Here is a 14,126-nt window from a genome sequence, read left to right as displayed (position 1 = left end):
GTGCGGCGTGGTCATGTGATCCGCTCCGACCAATCCGAAGAGATTAGACGCTTCGGCTCGCATTCAAGAGGCGCAAACTGTTACGTACTGTTAAAAAAACATGTTCTCTGTAGTGTCAGTAACAAAACGCAATCGAGCTTTACAAAATTTGAGGACAATATCGATATACACGTTCGATGAGAAATTTTGTTGTGTCTTTCTGTTTTTGGTACAACTGTGACTCACGTACCTGAAAAACATTTCTAAAATTTGAATTCCGTCATGCATTGAGTCACGTTACTTTACAGCTATATGGTCATTATCAATATAAAGTGCCATTTGGTGTCCTTATTAGAAACCCAGTTATCATGAAAATGTATACAATAAATGTATACAAAAATTTCAACTCTGATCTCTTATTTTAGAAGATTTTCACACATATCTGGACGACAATATGTCTCTTAAAATGTGTTTCCTTAATTTTATGTGTAATTTTTCCTTTCAATATAGCCTACTTCATTTTGGCATGTCCCACACACTGCACTGCTAACTTCAGTGTGTGTGTAAGAAATGGTTAAATGATAAAAAATGAAACCTTTTAACATAAGAACCCATTGTCACCACAAGTTATTTGATAGAATTGGTAATTTTGATCATGTATATTCTTACTTTCATTATAATATTTAACATTTTCCCCCAAAATACAATATCACTGAAAAAATTGTCCACCCTGCCATTTAGGGAAAACTGCTTCTTTAAGAAACCTGCTGATTTTTTCCAGTAATATCACAACACCAATTGTGTCTACTTTTATTGGTGACTGAAACAGAGGCTAGTTGCAGAGTAAGTATTTACACTTATGTTTCGCAATTTATGTATAAGGCGTGTTGTCAGATGTTGTCTAGCTTAACATGTCCACTCTGTCATTAAAAATATCGATATTAAAAATTAAAATTAAAAATTATCAATATCACAAAGATACATTTAAAAGATATATGTTTAAAAGTCCACAGTCTGCTTGCTAATTGAACCGTTTTGCTGACTGAAGGTCCACTGTGTGGTTATTAAATTCTAATATTAGACAAAAATCTCCACCCTGTCATGGTCCTTCCTGTCAGCAAGCCTTCCATGACAGGGTGGACATAGTTCTTAAAAGTTTAAGCCACATACTGATAATGTTGACATGCTAATATGATAAGAGCTATTACAGACATAACGGTGCTTGCTAGACACGATAAAAATTTATCAGAGCAGCACTACAGAAAGCCCAGTTTGACCAGGCAATCCAAATTTACACCCCATTAAATTAGTTAAGGAACAGTTTTTATATTGAACTTTTCAAAGTATGAGATCAAAAGGAGCTCAGATAGCAAGGAGATAATCAGGTACGCCGTGATGCTGACCCAGAAAGGAGAAGAGAATATTTGGAGAAAAAAATGCCTCCAAATGACACTGCAATAGACATGATCCTTTGGCCGTCTGGTTCCACCTCGATCCAGTTTTGAAGGGAGTGAGAGAAATACACCTACAAGTCAGAATAATCTTTTTTTTTCAGCGATGGGCCTGCTACGCGTTATCAACAAAAAGGACATTTCTCCTAACTGTAAACAAAGCCCTACTAGTATGGCTTCGAAGAAATGACATGGAAGTCCTTTGAGGCAAGTCATGGCAAGGGCGCACCAGATGCTGTGTGTGGGACCCTCAAGAGGTCAGCAGATACAGACATCCCTGATGCTCAGACCTTGTATGACAAGCTGATGAGCCTTGATACATCTGTCGAGTTGTTCTACATCTCAGGGAAGGATATTGAATCCAAAATTAAAGTACCTGCAATAGCTGCAATAAAGGGAACTATGAGAATCCACCAAGCAATCAGACTGAAACCTGGCCAAGTAAAGTACAGAGACAAAAATGTATCTGTAAAAGAGAGCAAGGACATCAGAAAATACGTGGAGACCAAAAATGATTGAGGTGAAACACATTGGAAAGGTGTGTGTCGTTAATTATGACAATTAGGCATAATCAGGTGTCATCAGAGAGGTCGAAGGGCACAGTGTGAAAGTTAAGTGTATGCACCGCCATTGCATAAACAAGTTCCATTGGCCAGGTACCCGGGATGACATTTTTTTGGTACCATGACTGGCAGGTAGTTTGCCTAATACCAGAACCACAGGCTGTGAACAAGCGCTCCGTACAGATTGAACTGTCTGCATGGAACTGTGTGGCACATCAATGTAAGAATTGAGCCATGCCTCTGCAGTCTGTCTTGTGTCTACTATGTCTTAGTGGTGTTCAGTTATGTTCATTTGTTTCTCTCCAGATCAATCATTCTTCACTTTAGCAATTTACCATCTCATTGTGGTACTCCCCGAGGTTTCTCATTTTTCTCCCAATTGACTCTGGAGTTTTTGGAGTTTTTCCTTGCCGGCATGGAGGGTCTTAAGGATAGGGGATACCCAGGACTTGAACTGTATCTATTCATCTTTGTTGCTTCATTTCTAATTGTGTGTCATATTGCCTCTGTAAAGTCCTTTGAGACATCTGTTGTGATTGAGGGCTATACAAATAAAATTGAATTGAATTGAATTGTATAGTTCAATGTTTGACTCACTCAGCAGAATCATCCACGGAGTTTAACTGTATAATGCCATAATAGTGGCTCATTTAGGTGTTCTGTTGGTTCTGGTAGTTTCATCTAAAGGAGATAAGACCTCTGGTATATATATTTTAATGGAATTTCTTTGATTCGTTCAACGATCTTTCACAATTTGTCCACTCTGTCGTGCTATAGGTCCACCCTGTCAGTTTACTGTCCACTCTGTTATTTTCATGTTCTAAAAAAAATAATTCATTTTCACAAGCAAATTCTTTGTGTGATCTGCATGAACAAATAAGGGCCTTATAGAATTGGCTGAAAATTTGACCACATATCTTTGTTGTCAGATTTTATGAAGAAAAGAATGTAGAATTTTTGACGACTTTCAGGAGAATCAAATAACTTGCCCTATTTAATTACTATTCAAATACTCCAATTAAACAAAACGTAGAGTGAGGAAAAGGACAAAAAAACTTTCTGAAAATATGCATTTTATAATCACTATGTAATTAGAATGTATGTATTCTGCTTTGAATTTGTCCATGACAGAGTTGACATAATTTGCTGTTTGCGTGTACTTTGTCTGCTTGAAGTTATCGAAAATGTGTGGGAGCTTGACCAACGTGCATTCCTAACAGTATAAAAGCTACTCAATACTATGAATGTGGAGTTAAATGAAAAAATCTCATCTTTTTGCGGGGGAAGTTGGGAGTTCTCAAAGGCACCGTGTATTGATAATGACCACTATAATTAATAAATTTTTTGACCTAAAAACAATTGATGTGCAGTTTCAGTTACTTTTCAATCAGCCTTAGTCTATTTTTTAATACAGAAGAGAAACTTATGTGTACAGTGACAAAATACTTCTCTATGTTCAGACTTCCTCCTGTTCAATTTTGTACTGACAACACTTGTGATTTGTCAGAGGAAGTAATGCACTGTAAACGTGCCATCCAATACATTTTCTCTGCTTAAGACTCGTTTCCAATCAATCCATCCATCCATCCATTATCTTCCGCTTAGTCCAGGGTCGGGTCGCGGGGGCAGCAGCTTTAGCAGGGAAGCCCAGACTTCCCTCTCCCCAGCCACTTCAGCCAGCTCCTCCGGCAGGATTCCAAGGCGTTCCCATGCCAGCCGAGCGACATAGTCTCTCCAGCGTGTCCTGGGTCGTCCCCGGGGCCTCCTGCCGGTGGGACATGCCCGGAACACCTCTCCAGGGAGCCGTCCAGGAGGCATCCAAACCAGATGCCCGAGCCACCTCAGCTGGCGCCTCTCAACGCGGAGGAGTAGCGGCTCAACACCAAGCCCCTCCCGGATTACCGGGCTTCTCACCCTATCTCTAAGGGAGAGCGTTTCCAATAGAAATACTAAACATGGCTTTTGAAACAAGTACTATACACATTATTTTTATATCAGTGCTTTAAAATGAGCACAAAACAGCAAAAAGGCAAGTACTTTGATAAGAATAAGTTGAAGAAGGGCATAATAATGCCTCATTTAAGCTTGTCAAAGTAGAACAAAAGTTGACCATGAAGTTGGTTTTGGAGACCCTAATGTATTACTTTTGTATTAGTTAATATATTAAAATTTCACCTATTTTCCCAATTTGTTTTTTGCGTGTAGATAAGTAGTTACTAGTTCAAAACTTTTTGCACTTAAAAAAAAATGACATTTCAATCAAGAAAATTTCAAATAAAAATAATATTTTCCCAAAATAAAAAATAAGTATTGTTTTAAGGGGAGGGCAATTTTTTTTTTTACAATTGAATTACAAATGAATTGAAATACAAATTGATTTTTTTCTTTGATTGAAAATATGAAAATATATTTTTTAATTGAAGCCAGTTTTTTGGAGATTGAATGATTTAGACACAAATGTTCTACCCATAATATGGCCCAAACACAAAAAGGATTGCTTCATTCAAAAAAAAAAAAAATGTCAATGAAAAATTAAGTGTTCAAATGCAAATTTTTGAGTCTCAAATATTTTTTCGCATTCAAAAATTTTTTTTCTATGTTGGGAATTTATTTTCTTCATTGAAGTGATTTTTCTTTTGAAAAAAAAAATTTTTTTTTTTTTTGTTTGAACCAACTTATTTTTTGATTGAATAACAAAGACACAAAGGGTCTAGCCAAAATGTGTCCAAAACGCAAAACAACATTAACTTCAATCAAAAAAATTTGTTTCACTCAAAAAAAAAAAATCAAAGAAAAAGTTTTTTTTGTTTCAAATTTATTTTTGCATTCAAACACATTTTTTTTAATTGAAGTGACTTTTTTTGATTGAAAATATATATTTTTGATTGAAGCAACTTTTTTTAAAATTCAATAATATCCCACAAATCTACCCCCATACTGGTCCTCCATACAGAAAATGGACATACTGTATTGATATTGACGTGATTTTACCACATCTTTTGATGTAAATGTAACCACTAGATGGCGTGGTCAAGCCACCAACGACCAGCCGTGGGATTTGTATCCACGGGGCTCATTATTAGCACATGATGAGCCTGCATTTCTCCAAAAAGCAAACACAGGCTGCACTATGAATATTTAAGAAAAGATGGAGGAAATGAATGCCATTGGAACTCCGAGGTCGTTGTAAAAATAAATACATAAAATAATAATGATAATAATAATGCATTTCAGGGCTACAGGAACTCCTTTTAAGGCTTTTTAGTTATCTGCTTCTATTTTTCCATCTATCCTGATGAAGTAGTGTACATTTTAAGGGATATTTGTGAGTGTATTTGACTTCACTGTATTTCCCCCAATTTCCGATCAACTGTAAATTGAATTCAGCGGAAATGAAATCTAGGTTTATGGCATTTTCCATTCACTGTTAGCGTATAGCTGACTTCACAGCAAAGTTTTGTGGTTGTTTTCAATGTGCAATATGTAATTATCTTAGTGTTAAGTTCGACAGAAAACTTTAATTAGTAGTGGCATTCATCAAAATTGAAGTCCCTTTTTTGAAGATTTGTTTATATACTGATTTCAGTTTACTATATCGCGGTTGAATATCTTATGTTTACAAAAAGTAAATAAGAAAGGAGAAATGGTGAAAACATTGTTCAGAGCCCCTTGTTGTATTTATGTGTATTAATTTAAAATTACTATAACTTGTACTAACATTTATCTTTTCAGAACTACATCACTTTCTATCCGTGGATCTCTTTAACAGAAAGAATGTTAATAATGTTAATGCCATGTTGTGGATTTATTGTTATAATAAATAAATACAGTACTTATGCATAGTATGTTGAATGTATATGGCGGAAAAAAACTCAGGTGACTTGAAGTTCCGCTCTGAGACCCCCAATTTGGCCAAATTTCAAAATTGTCCGATATGCATGTGTTATCATTGGAAAGCTTAAAATCTCAATTCTCTGGGGGAATAAAAATTTTGAACTGGAGGGCATTTAAAAGAAAAAAAAAATTGAGCTGCAAAACCCTAACTGGAGGCGAGAGCACGCGAGAGCAGAATTAAAGAGGCCACGGTTTTAACGAGATATTATCGCTTACTTACCTTGTTTCGATCCAAAAACTCCATGTAGCATGTATCACTGAGTGTCAAGACACAGCTGTGAATGGCCACAGCCAGATTTTTCGGGGGGATTTTATGGGTGAAACATGGTGATATAACAAGGGTCGCGATGCAGAAAACACAGACAACAAGGAGTGGTTGAGATTTTCTTTTTCATATAGTTACCCTTTTAAACATTATTTTTCAATTTTTCTTTGTTTGGATTGATTATTTATCATCTAACATATCGGGGAAAATGCGACAGTAACAAAAAAAAAAATACAATTAAGCGATAGTTATGAGGTAGATATTCGGGACTTTTTTACAGACGCCAAATTTTTCATTGTGTCGTAATTTGTTCAAAAGTTTAAAATATGCAAGTGAATGATTTTTTAAAGTCGTTTTTTTTTTTTTTTTTTAGCTAAATATTAGACATCAATTAACGATTCTAAACTAAAAATGACAGACATTTTGAATAATAAATATAAATACTTACCTTCTTTTTATGGCTGGGTTGAAACAAAAGCGGTTGCGCGACGTACGTAAACGGGGGTTTTCAGGGTAAAACGGACAAATTTAAAATAGTTCGGGGGCTTATTGCGCCATGAATCTGCTATGGCAGCATATAGACATATTGTTCTATCAAACACAACAGTTGTTTTGGCTTAAAATACTGCAGTTTCTTTTAAAGAGAAGTGCAAGAGCAGAAACTGCTTTTTCAGTCTTGTCTGTGTTTTCCGCCATATATCCGTTTTGTGTCGTATCTTTCCATTCCAACAATAATTTACAGAAAAATATGGGATATTTTAGAGATGGTTTGAATTGCGATGAATTACGATTAATTAATTTTTAAGCTGTGATTAACTCGGTTAAAAATTGTAATCGTTTGACAGCCCTAATATTTAGTTTATAGTGTATATAAATAGAACTCAAGGTCTGTTTAATCCCTTGCCTGCTTATTTCACTGGTGTTACTGTAGCATTCTACAGTTCATTTCAAGTCTTAGAGCAGAAGGCTATTTTATTGTTACACGAGGAACACACATTTCTGACAAACACTGCAGTAAAAAAAAAGGGAGAGAAAAGGGGGGTATTAAAGATCACAACCTCAAATATCAAGTCTGCACACTGTTGCCAAGTCTTGTTGCTATGGTGATTGCATCCTACTGCAGGTGTGAGTAACGACAGAGGAAGTCAACTGTACTTCCCTCTCTGTCTCTTTATGCTCGTCTGTATGGTACACGGGCTCCAATGTGCATGTGTGAGCACATGTGAGTGTGCTTCTGTCGCAGACATGCTTGCAAACAGCCCGGAGGTTAAAACATTGAGCTTTTGCTTTTTCATATACAGTATGCTCTCTGTTTATTACCGAGATAAACCTCTCACTAATCGAGGCTTTATTTTCTCTACATTTGTCATATTTTGATGTTCTGCTTAGGGAGTGAGGGTTTGTCCGAAGGCAGAGGACCTTCTGAACTGTGCAAATGTAATTAAGCCTCAGGCAGGGTGTGCAAATGAATAGCTACATGAGTCCAAATAGTGCAAGCAGACATGCAGTGAACTGAGATGGTGTAGTTGTTTCAAGGAATCCAATGATGAGGACTGGATATGTTCATACAGTCATTATGACAAGAAATGACTTGATGGTGTATCTTGTTTATATTCACTGGATGGGCATTTCATAACATCTTATTTTGAACATGGAGTGAAATATCTATTATTTAATTTGCTTAATGGATATAATAATTAGGGATGTAACGGTACACAAAAATCTCGGTTCGGTACGTATCTCTCGGTTTTGAGGTCACGGTTCGGTTCATTTTCGGTACAGTAAGAAAACAAAATGCAAAATATAAATGTGCTAGCTGTTTATTACACACCTTTGTGCTTTCAACAATGGGAACATTAGCCTATGCAAAGCTAGAATTCTGCTCAAAAAGTAGCGGGTATTTAAAAATAATCCAACAACAATTTGCCTTTCAGACTCCGCGTATTGGTCAGCTTTCTTTCTAAAAGAAAGAAGAAAAAAGAAGTCCTGCGCTAAAGAGAAAAGCAATCCAAATGACATGGATTTTAACATGTATTTTACAAATAAAATGCCTCAATGAATCTTTTTTTTTTTTCTTATGAACAGTTTTCAAAAGCTTTATTGGTGGATTTTCTCAAGTTAAAGCGCCACACAGAAATTAATAAATTTAATTGCGTAAGCAGGATCTTTGTATTATTCTTATTATTTAATTACAGGTGTTTTAGCTCATTTCAATTTATTTTATTTAAATGGGCTATTGTTTTTTTCATTATGTGTTTATATTTTAGAAATGTGATGTAGTATTCATTCATATTGTATATTTTATGTTGTATAACTTTAGTTCCTATGTGACTATTAGTTCCTACTTGTTTTGTTGTGGTAGGAGGGTTTTGTATTGAACACGGGGCCGTGTTGGTTATTATTATAGCAGAGAAGACAGCAGTAAATCAACAAAGACAAGTCAACTGTGCCCCGATCTACCACTCAAGAGATCTGATGGACTCAAAAAGTGGGTTACGATTGCATATTAGTTTGAAAATCGACCGGATCCACCGTATTTTTACACGAGTGACTTCCGGTCTGCCCGATTCTAGCTACTGGTTGTAGTATTGACGCAGTAGGGTCGCGTCTCGCGTCAAATAATAAACTCTGCCGTTCTTTTTGCGTGCGTCGTGTTGAGCCGCTTCTGGGACGCGACTAACACGCGGACGCACTGCGACTGGTGTGCATTGGCTGATTGATTGACTTTAACGCCCGTGTTTCACAGCGTTCTCGCGGCGGCCACGTTGTCGCGCTGTTGACGTTTCTGGGTTATACTGTCGTACCGTGTTGGTCCTCATTATAGTAGAGAACACGGAGTAAATATAACCTACACAAAGAAACTGTAACCCGATCAACTCACAGCCTCGAAAAGTAAGTGTTACATTAAATCAGAAACTTGTTCGGTACGCCTCCGTTCCGAACCGAGGGCCACGTACCGAAACGGTTCATTACAAATACATGTACCGTTACACCCTTAATAATAATATAAAAACATATTTACATTTTTAAATTTTCGGTACAGTGACAGTTTGAATTGTTGTATGTTTGTTATTGAAAGTTGATCAGTCCGGCATTTATTTTGCTTAAAGTCATTTAGATCTCTTGGCAATTCTGGACAGTATAAGTGGTAGTGAAAATAGCAGCAAGCTGCTCAGAGGTTTCTACACCTGTCATACAATCGGTCCCGGATTTAGATGCCAACTTGGGTTCTCATGTGTGAAGTCATGCCATGCTCTTGTTGGTTCCACCAGGTACTCCAGCTTCCTCTCACCTTCTTGGTTCATTGAATACACTAAATTGTCTATGTCCTTATGTGACTGCACACTACAACTGCAGTATTAACCACATTAAATCATACAACTTTTCAAACAATTTAAAGTTTGCTGAAGTTACCATAATTTTTGGACTATAGTTAGTTCCCCCCCCTGCTTTGAACCCTAAGACCTATAGTTACTATATAAGTACAGTGTATCACAAAAGTGAGTAGAAAAAAGAGGTACACAAGAAAGCCCGCCCGTCTCATCAGACCATAGGACATGGTTCCAGTAGTCCATGTGCTTTGTTGACATGTCTTCAGCAAACTGTTTGCGGGCTTTCTTGTGTACTGTCATCAGAAGAGGCTTCCTCCTGGGGTGACAGCCATGCACACCAATTTGATGTAGAGTACAGCGTATGGTCTGAGCACTAACAGGCTGACCCCCCACCTCTTCAATCTTTGCAGCAATGCGGACAGCACTCCTGTAATGAGTCACATGACATTTTGGAGGGAAAATGACAAGCAGTACTCACTTTGGACATTTAGGGATGTATGTTTTTTCAACGGGGTGTACTCACTTTTGTTGCCAAGGGTTTAGATATTAATGGCTATATTTTGAGGGGAAAATAAATTAACTGTATTATATAAGCTGCACACAGACTACTTTTCATTGTGTTAAAGTGTCATTTTGCCAGTGTTGTCCCATGAAAAGATAGACTTAAATATCTGCAGAAATGCGAGGGGTGTACTCACTTTTGTGATACACTGTATACAGTATATACTTATAGTCCAGCGCGACTTAAAATGGATTTTTACAGGCAATGTGGAGACCTGCTGTTTATAGTCAAGTGTGGATTATATATGGACAAATACAGTTTTCTTGTCAAATTTGGTGGGTGTGGCTTATAATAAAAAGAATAAAAAGGAATAACACTGGGCAACAATTTTTATTTTTGGGTGCCGAATCCAAAACTGTTCTCAGTTTTTATTGATGACATCATATTCTGTCTTTGTTTTATTAAAAAAAATATATATATATACATATTGACATGTAATAGAATATTGAAGAACAGGGAGAGGTGGGTAGAGTACAAAAAGATTTGACTCAAGTAAGAGTAGCATTACTCCAGTAAAAGTAAAAGTAGTCATCCAAAAATTTACTTCCTAACCCGACAGGTAAAAAAGTATTCAATGAAAAGAATACTGAAGTAACAATGTGTGTAACTGCTTACAATGTCTGATTTTTAAAAATAATGGTATAATTTTCTCCTCAGCACAACTTCTTCTCAGCACAACTTCATCTCTATTAACTGTTATTATTATATTCTACTGTAACTCTTACCCAACCATACTAGGCCAAAAGCATGACACAAAAATCTTCGAATTTAGACCAGAACAACACTATGAAACTAGGGCTGTCAAACGGTTAAAAAATTTAATAGAGTTAATCACAGCTTAAAAATTAATTAATCGTAATTAATCGCAATTCAAACCATCTCTAAAATATGCCATATTTTTCTGTAAATTATTGTAGGAATGGAAAGACACAAGACGGACATAAACATTCAACATACTGTACATAAGTACTGTATTTGTTTTATGACAACAAATCCACAAGATGGCATTAACATTATCAACATTCTTTCTGTTAAAGGGATCCACGGATAGAAAGACTTGTAGTTCTTAAAAGATAAATTTGAGTACAAGTTATAGTAATTTTATATTAAAACCCCTATTATTTCGTTTGAATTAAATTTGTAAAATTTTCAATCAAAAAAATAAACCAAATGCTCGCCATTGTTGAAGTCGCCGAGCGGAACGTCACATGGGCTCCTTGCCGTTCTTCCACAGTGTCTTTAATTACATATGGTAGTGATTGAAATACACCACAAGGTGTCAAAGGCGAGTTTTAAATTAATTAGAGATAACCCTAGCCAAGGCAAAGTCTGAGTAAGTTTTATGTGTATTTTGCATAGCTATTTTGATTGGGAATGCCAGTTCTCTTTGCATTGAGCGCTTTTCTTTTGTGAACATAATTTTTTTGAGAGATAGGAATATTATTTTTGTTGTGCTTTCACTAAATGATACTGTAGCGACTTAACTGTTCCGCTCAAATGCATGATGGGAAGTTGGGCAACCATGACTGTCAGTGGTGACTGCAAATGCTATAGAGTATGTTCTGCGTTGCGTTCAATTACGTGTGTTAAGAAAAACATCGTCTCTTGTGGGGGATAGGAATATTATTTTTGTTGTGCTTTCACTAAATGATACTGTAGCGACTTAACTGTTCCGCCCAAATGCATGATGGGAAGTTGGGCAGCCATGACTGTCAGTGGTGGCTGCAAATGGTATACAGTATGATCTGCGTTGTGTTCAATTAAGCGTGTTAATAAAAAGATCGTCTCCTGTCATTCTTCCCTACATCGTTCAGCACAATACTTATATTTGTTGTGAAAGAGTTGCCAAAGCTTAAGCCAATAAAAGGCACGGACCAATGAACGCCTGTGTCCACTCGCATTTCCTGCCTTTTCGCTCTCAATGTGCTAAAACGCGTCATTGTAAACTGTTTGAGGCAACGCATGAACGGGTCATTCCGTGCATGTGTTAATTGCGTCAAATATTTTAACGTGATAAATTTTAAAAAAATAATTACCGCCCGTTAACGCGATAAATTTGACAGCACTAAATGAAACATCTCCCGTCCAAAATGCATGAGTGGCCTCTAGTGCAGAAAAAAACATTGTTACCTCTGATTGGTATATTGTCATGTGGTTTTTGTTGCAACGTCTCAATGGTGAAACTGAGACAGCCACTGTCAGCATCTCTGGCAAAAATAAAGTCAATATGTAGAATAAAGAGGAAAAATGTAACGACTCGAGTGTAGCCCAAAATAGCGGAGTCAAAGTATTGTTTCTTCCTCACGAATCTTCTTAAGTAAAAGTAAAAAGTATTGCATGGTAAAACTACTCTATGAAGTACATTTTTTCTCAAAAGGTTACTCAAGTAAATGTAACGGGGTAAATGTATCATGTTACTACCCACCTCTGGAAACAGGTATGACTGCAATATTATGTTTTTAAATAGGATATGGCTGGTTGTGTGTATGTGGAGCAGAAAAACCTGACCTGAGAGAGAAAAAAAAAATGCAAAAATAAATTAAAAGCTGTCAGATTTTTTTTATTTTTTAATTTATTCCCAATATAATTGAATAATCACTACAATTACATTTTTTTGTAATCTAGTCCGCATTTAATGTTTAAAGTGATGTATTTCTTCCTGATTATTTTTCAAAAAGTATCTTAAACAGTGGTCTCAAACCGGTCCTCAAAGGGCCGCAGGGGGAACTGGATTTCATTCCAACCAAACGAGACAAATACCTTTTCACCAATCTGCTTTCTTACAAGTGTAATCAGTTGATTGCAATCAGGTGCTGCTTATGTTAGTAGAAACCTCATTGGTTGAACTGTTTGTGCTGGATCTGTTGGAACAAAAACCAGGACCCACTGCGGCCCTTTGTGGAGTCGGTTTGAGACCGCTGATCTTAAACATAAGTCAAATGACCATTGATAAATGAGTGCAGGCCCGTTGAAATATCAGAGTTAGGATGCAGGGATGTCAAATGGAAATGGAGGCCATATTTTTTGCGCAAGTATTACACTCTCACATTGACTTGTCCAAGTGGATCAGATTTGGAGCTATGTTTGCGCACTGCAGGCGGCTGCTACTCGCCTTTGAGTCTAACTGAGGCAGACTGAAGGGGCTTATTAAACCCTGGGCTGCAGCCTTATTCTGATATCCACAATCAAGCAAAAAAGTGCTCTGTGCGACATAAATAGTCCGCCATAATGTTCACCATCATCTAAATATACAGTAGGAAGTGCACACGTTAGGATGTAACAAGCTCTGTGCAGAAGTGTTATTAATAGGGGCTGACATTTTCACAGTTCATGGCTGAATCACTCTTTGCAAGCCTTGGTGAGCCTGCACATTTGTAACACGAGGCATAAAAGCTCACCCAAGGCTCTAAATGTGTTCGTAATTGCAGTCAGGAGAAAAAACAAAAGATGATTGAGTGCAAAACAAAACATTAAATAACAAACCGGACAAACACAGGATCTGTCTTATTTTCCCCTCAGTTTGCATGGGTAATCTCTGGGTTCTCCAGATTCCTCCCACAATTGCAAAACGACATATTTTTTCATTTTAAAGAAATTAGACAAATTGCCACAATGTGGTCTGCCTCCTCACAAAATATGCATAAAATGCAAAATATCATCTGATACGACATAGCCGATCAGATGAGTGGGAAGTCTATTATTGAGACGCTATCAACAACGTAGGCTCGGTGAGCAATGAGCCTAAGGTGACTGATAGCGCTCTGCCAGGAAAGGACCATTAAGGCCGTTTAGTCCATATTGATAGCCTTGATGATCGGGCCTGCGCGAGCAAGGAGGTGGCAGAAAGAGAAGGTCAGCGGACGGATCTTAATCTGACCTCACTAACCTGCCTCGCACCAGCAGCATCTGTCGTGCTCATATTTGATCTGGACATTGATTGAGTGGGGAGCGGGGCGTGTTGTTTGTAGTACATCGTGCTGGGTGTCTCTGTTCTGCCATTTGACTTCTACATGAGCGCATTGCACATGGCAAAAACCTCTTGTTGCTGCATAACACCGCAAACTTAATAAATGAAAAGTT

The sequence above is a fragment of the Corythoichthys intestinalis genome, chromosome 5 (genome assembly GCF_030265065.1).
Source record: "Corythoichthys intestinalis isolate RoL2023-P3 chromosome 5, ASM3026506v1, whole genome shotgun sequence".
NCBI lineage: Eukaryota > Metazoa > Chordata > Actinopteri > Syngnathiformes > Syngnathidae > Corythoichthys > Corythoichthys intestinalis.
This window is presented reverse-complemented; position numbering follows the sequence as displayed.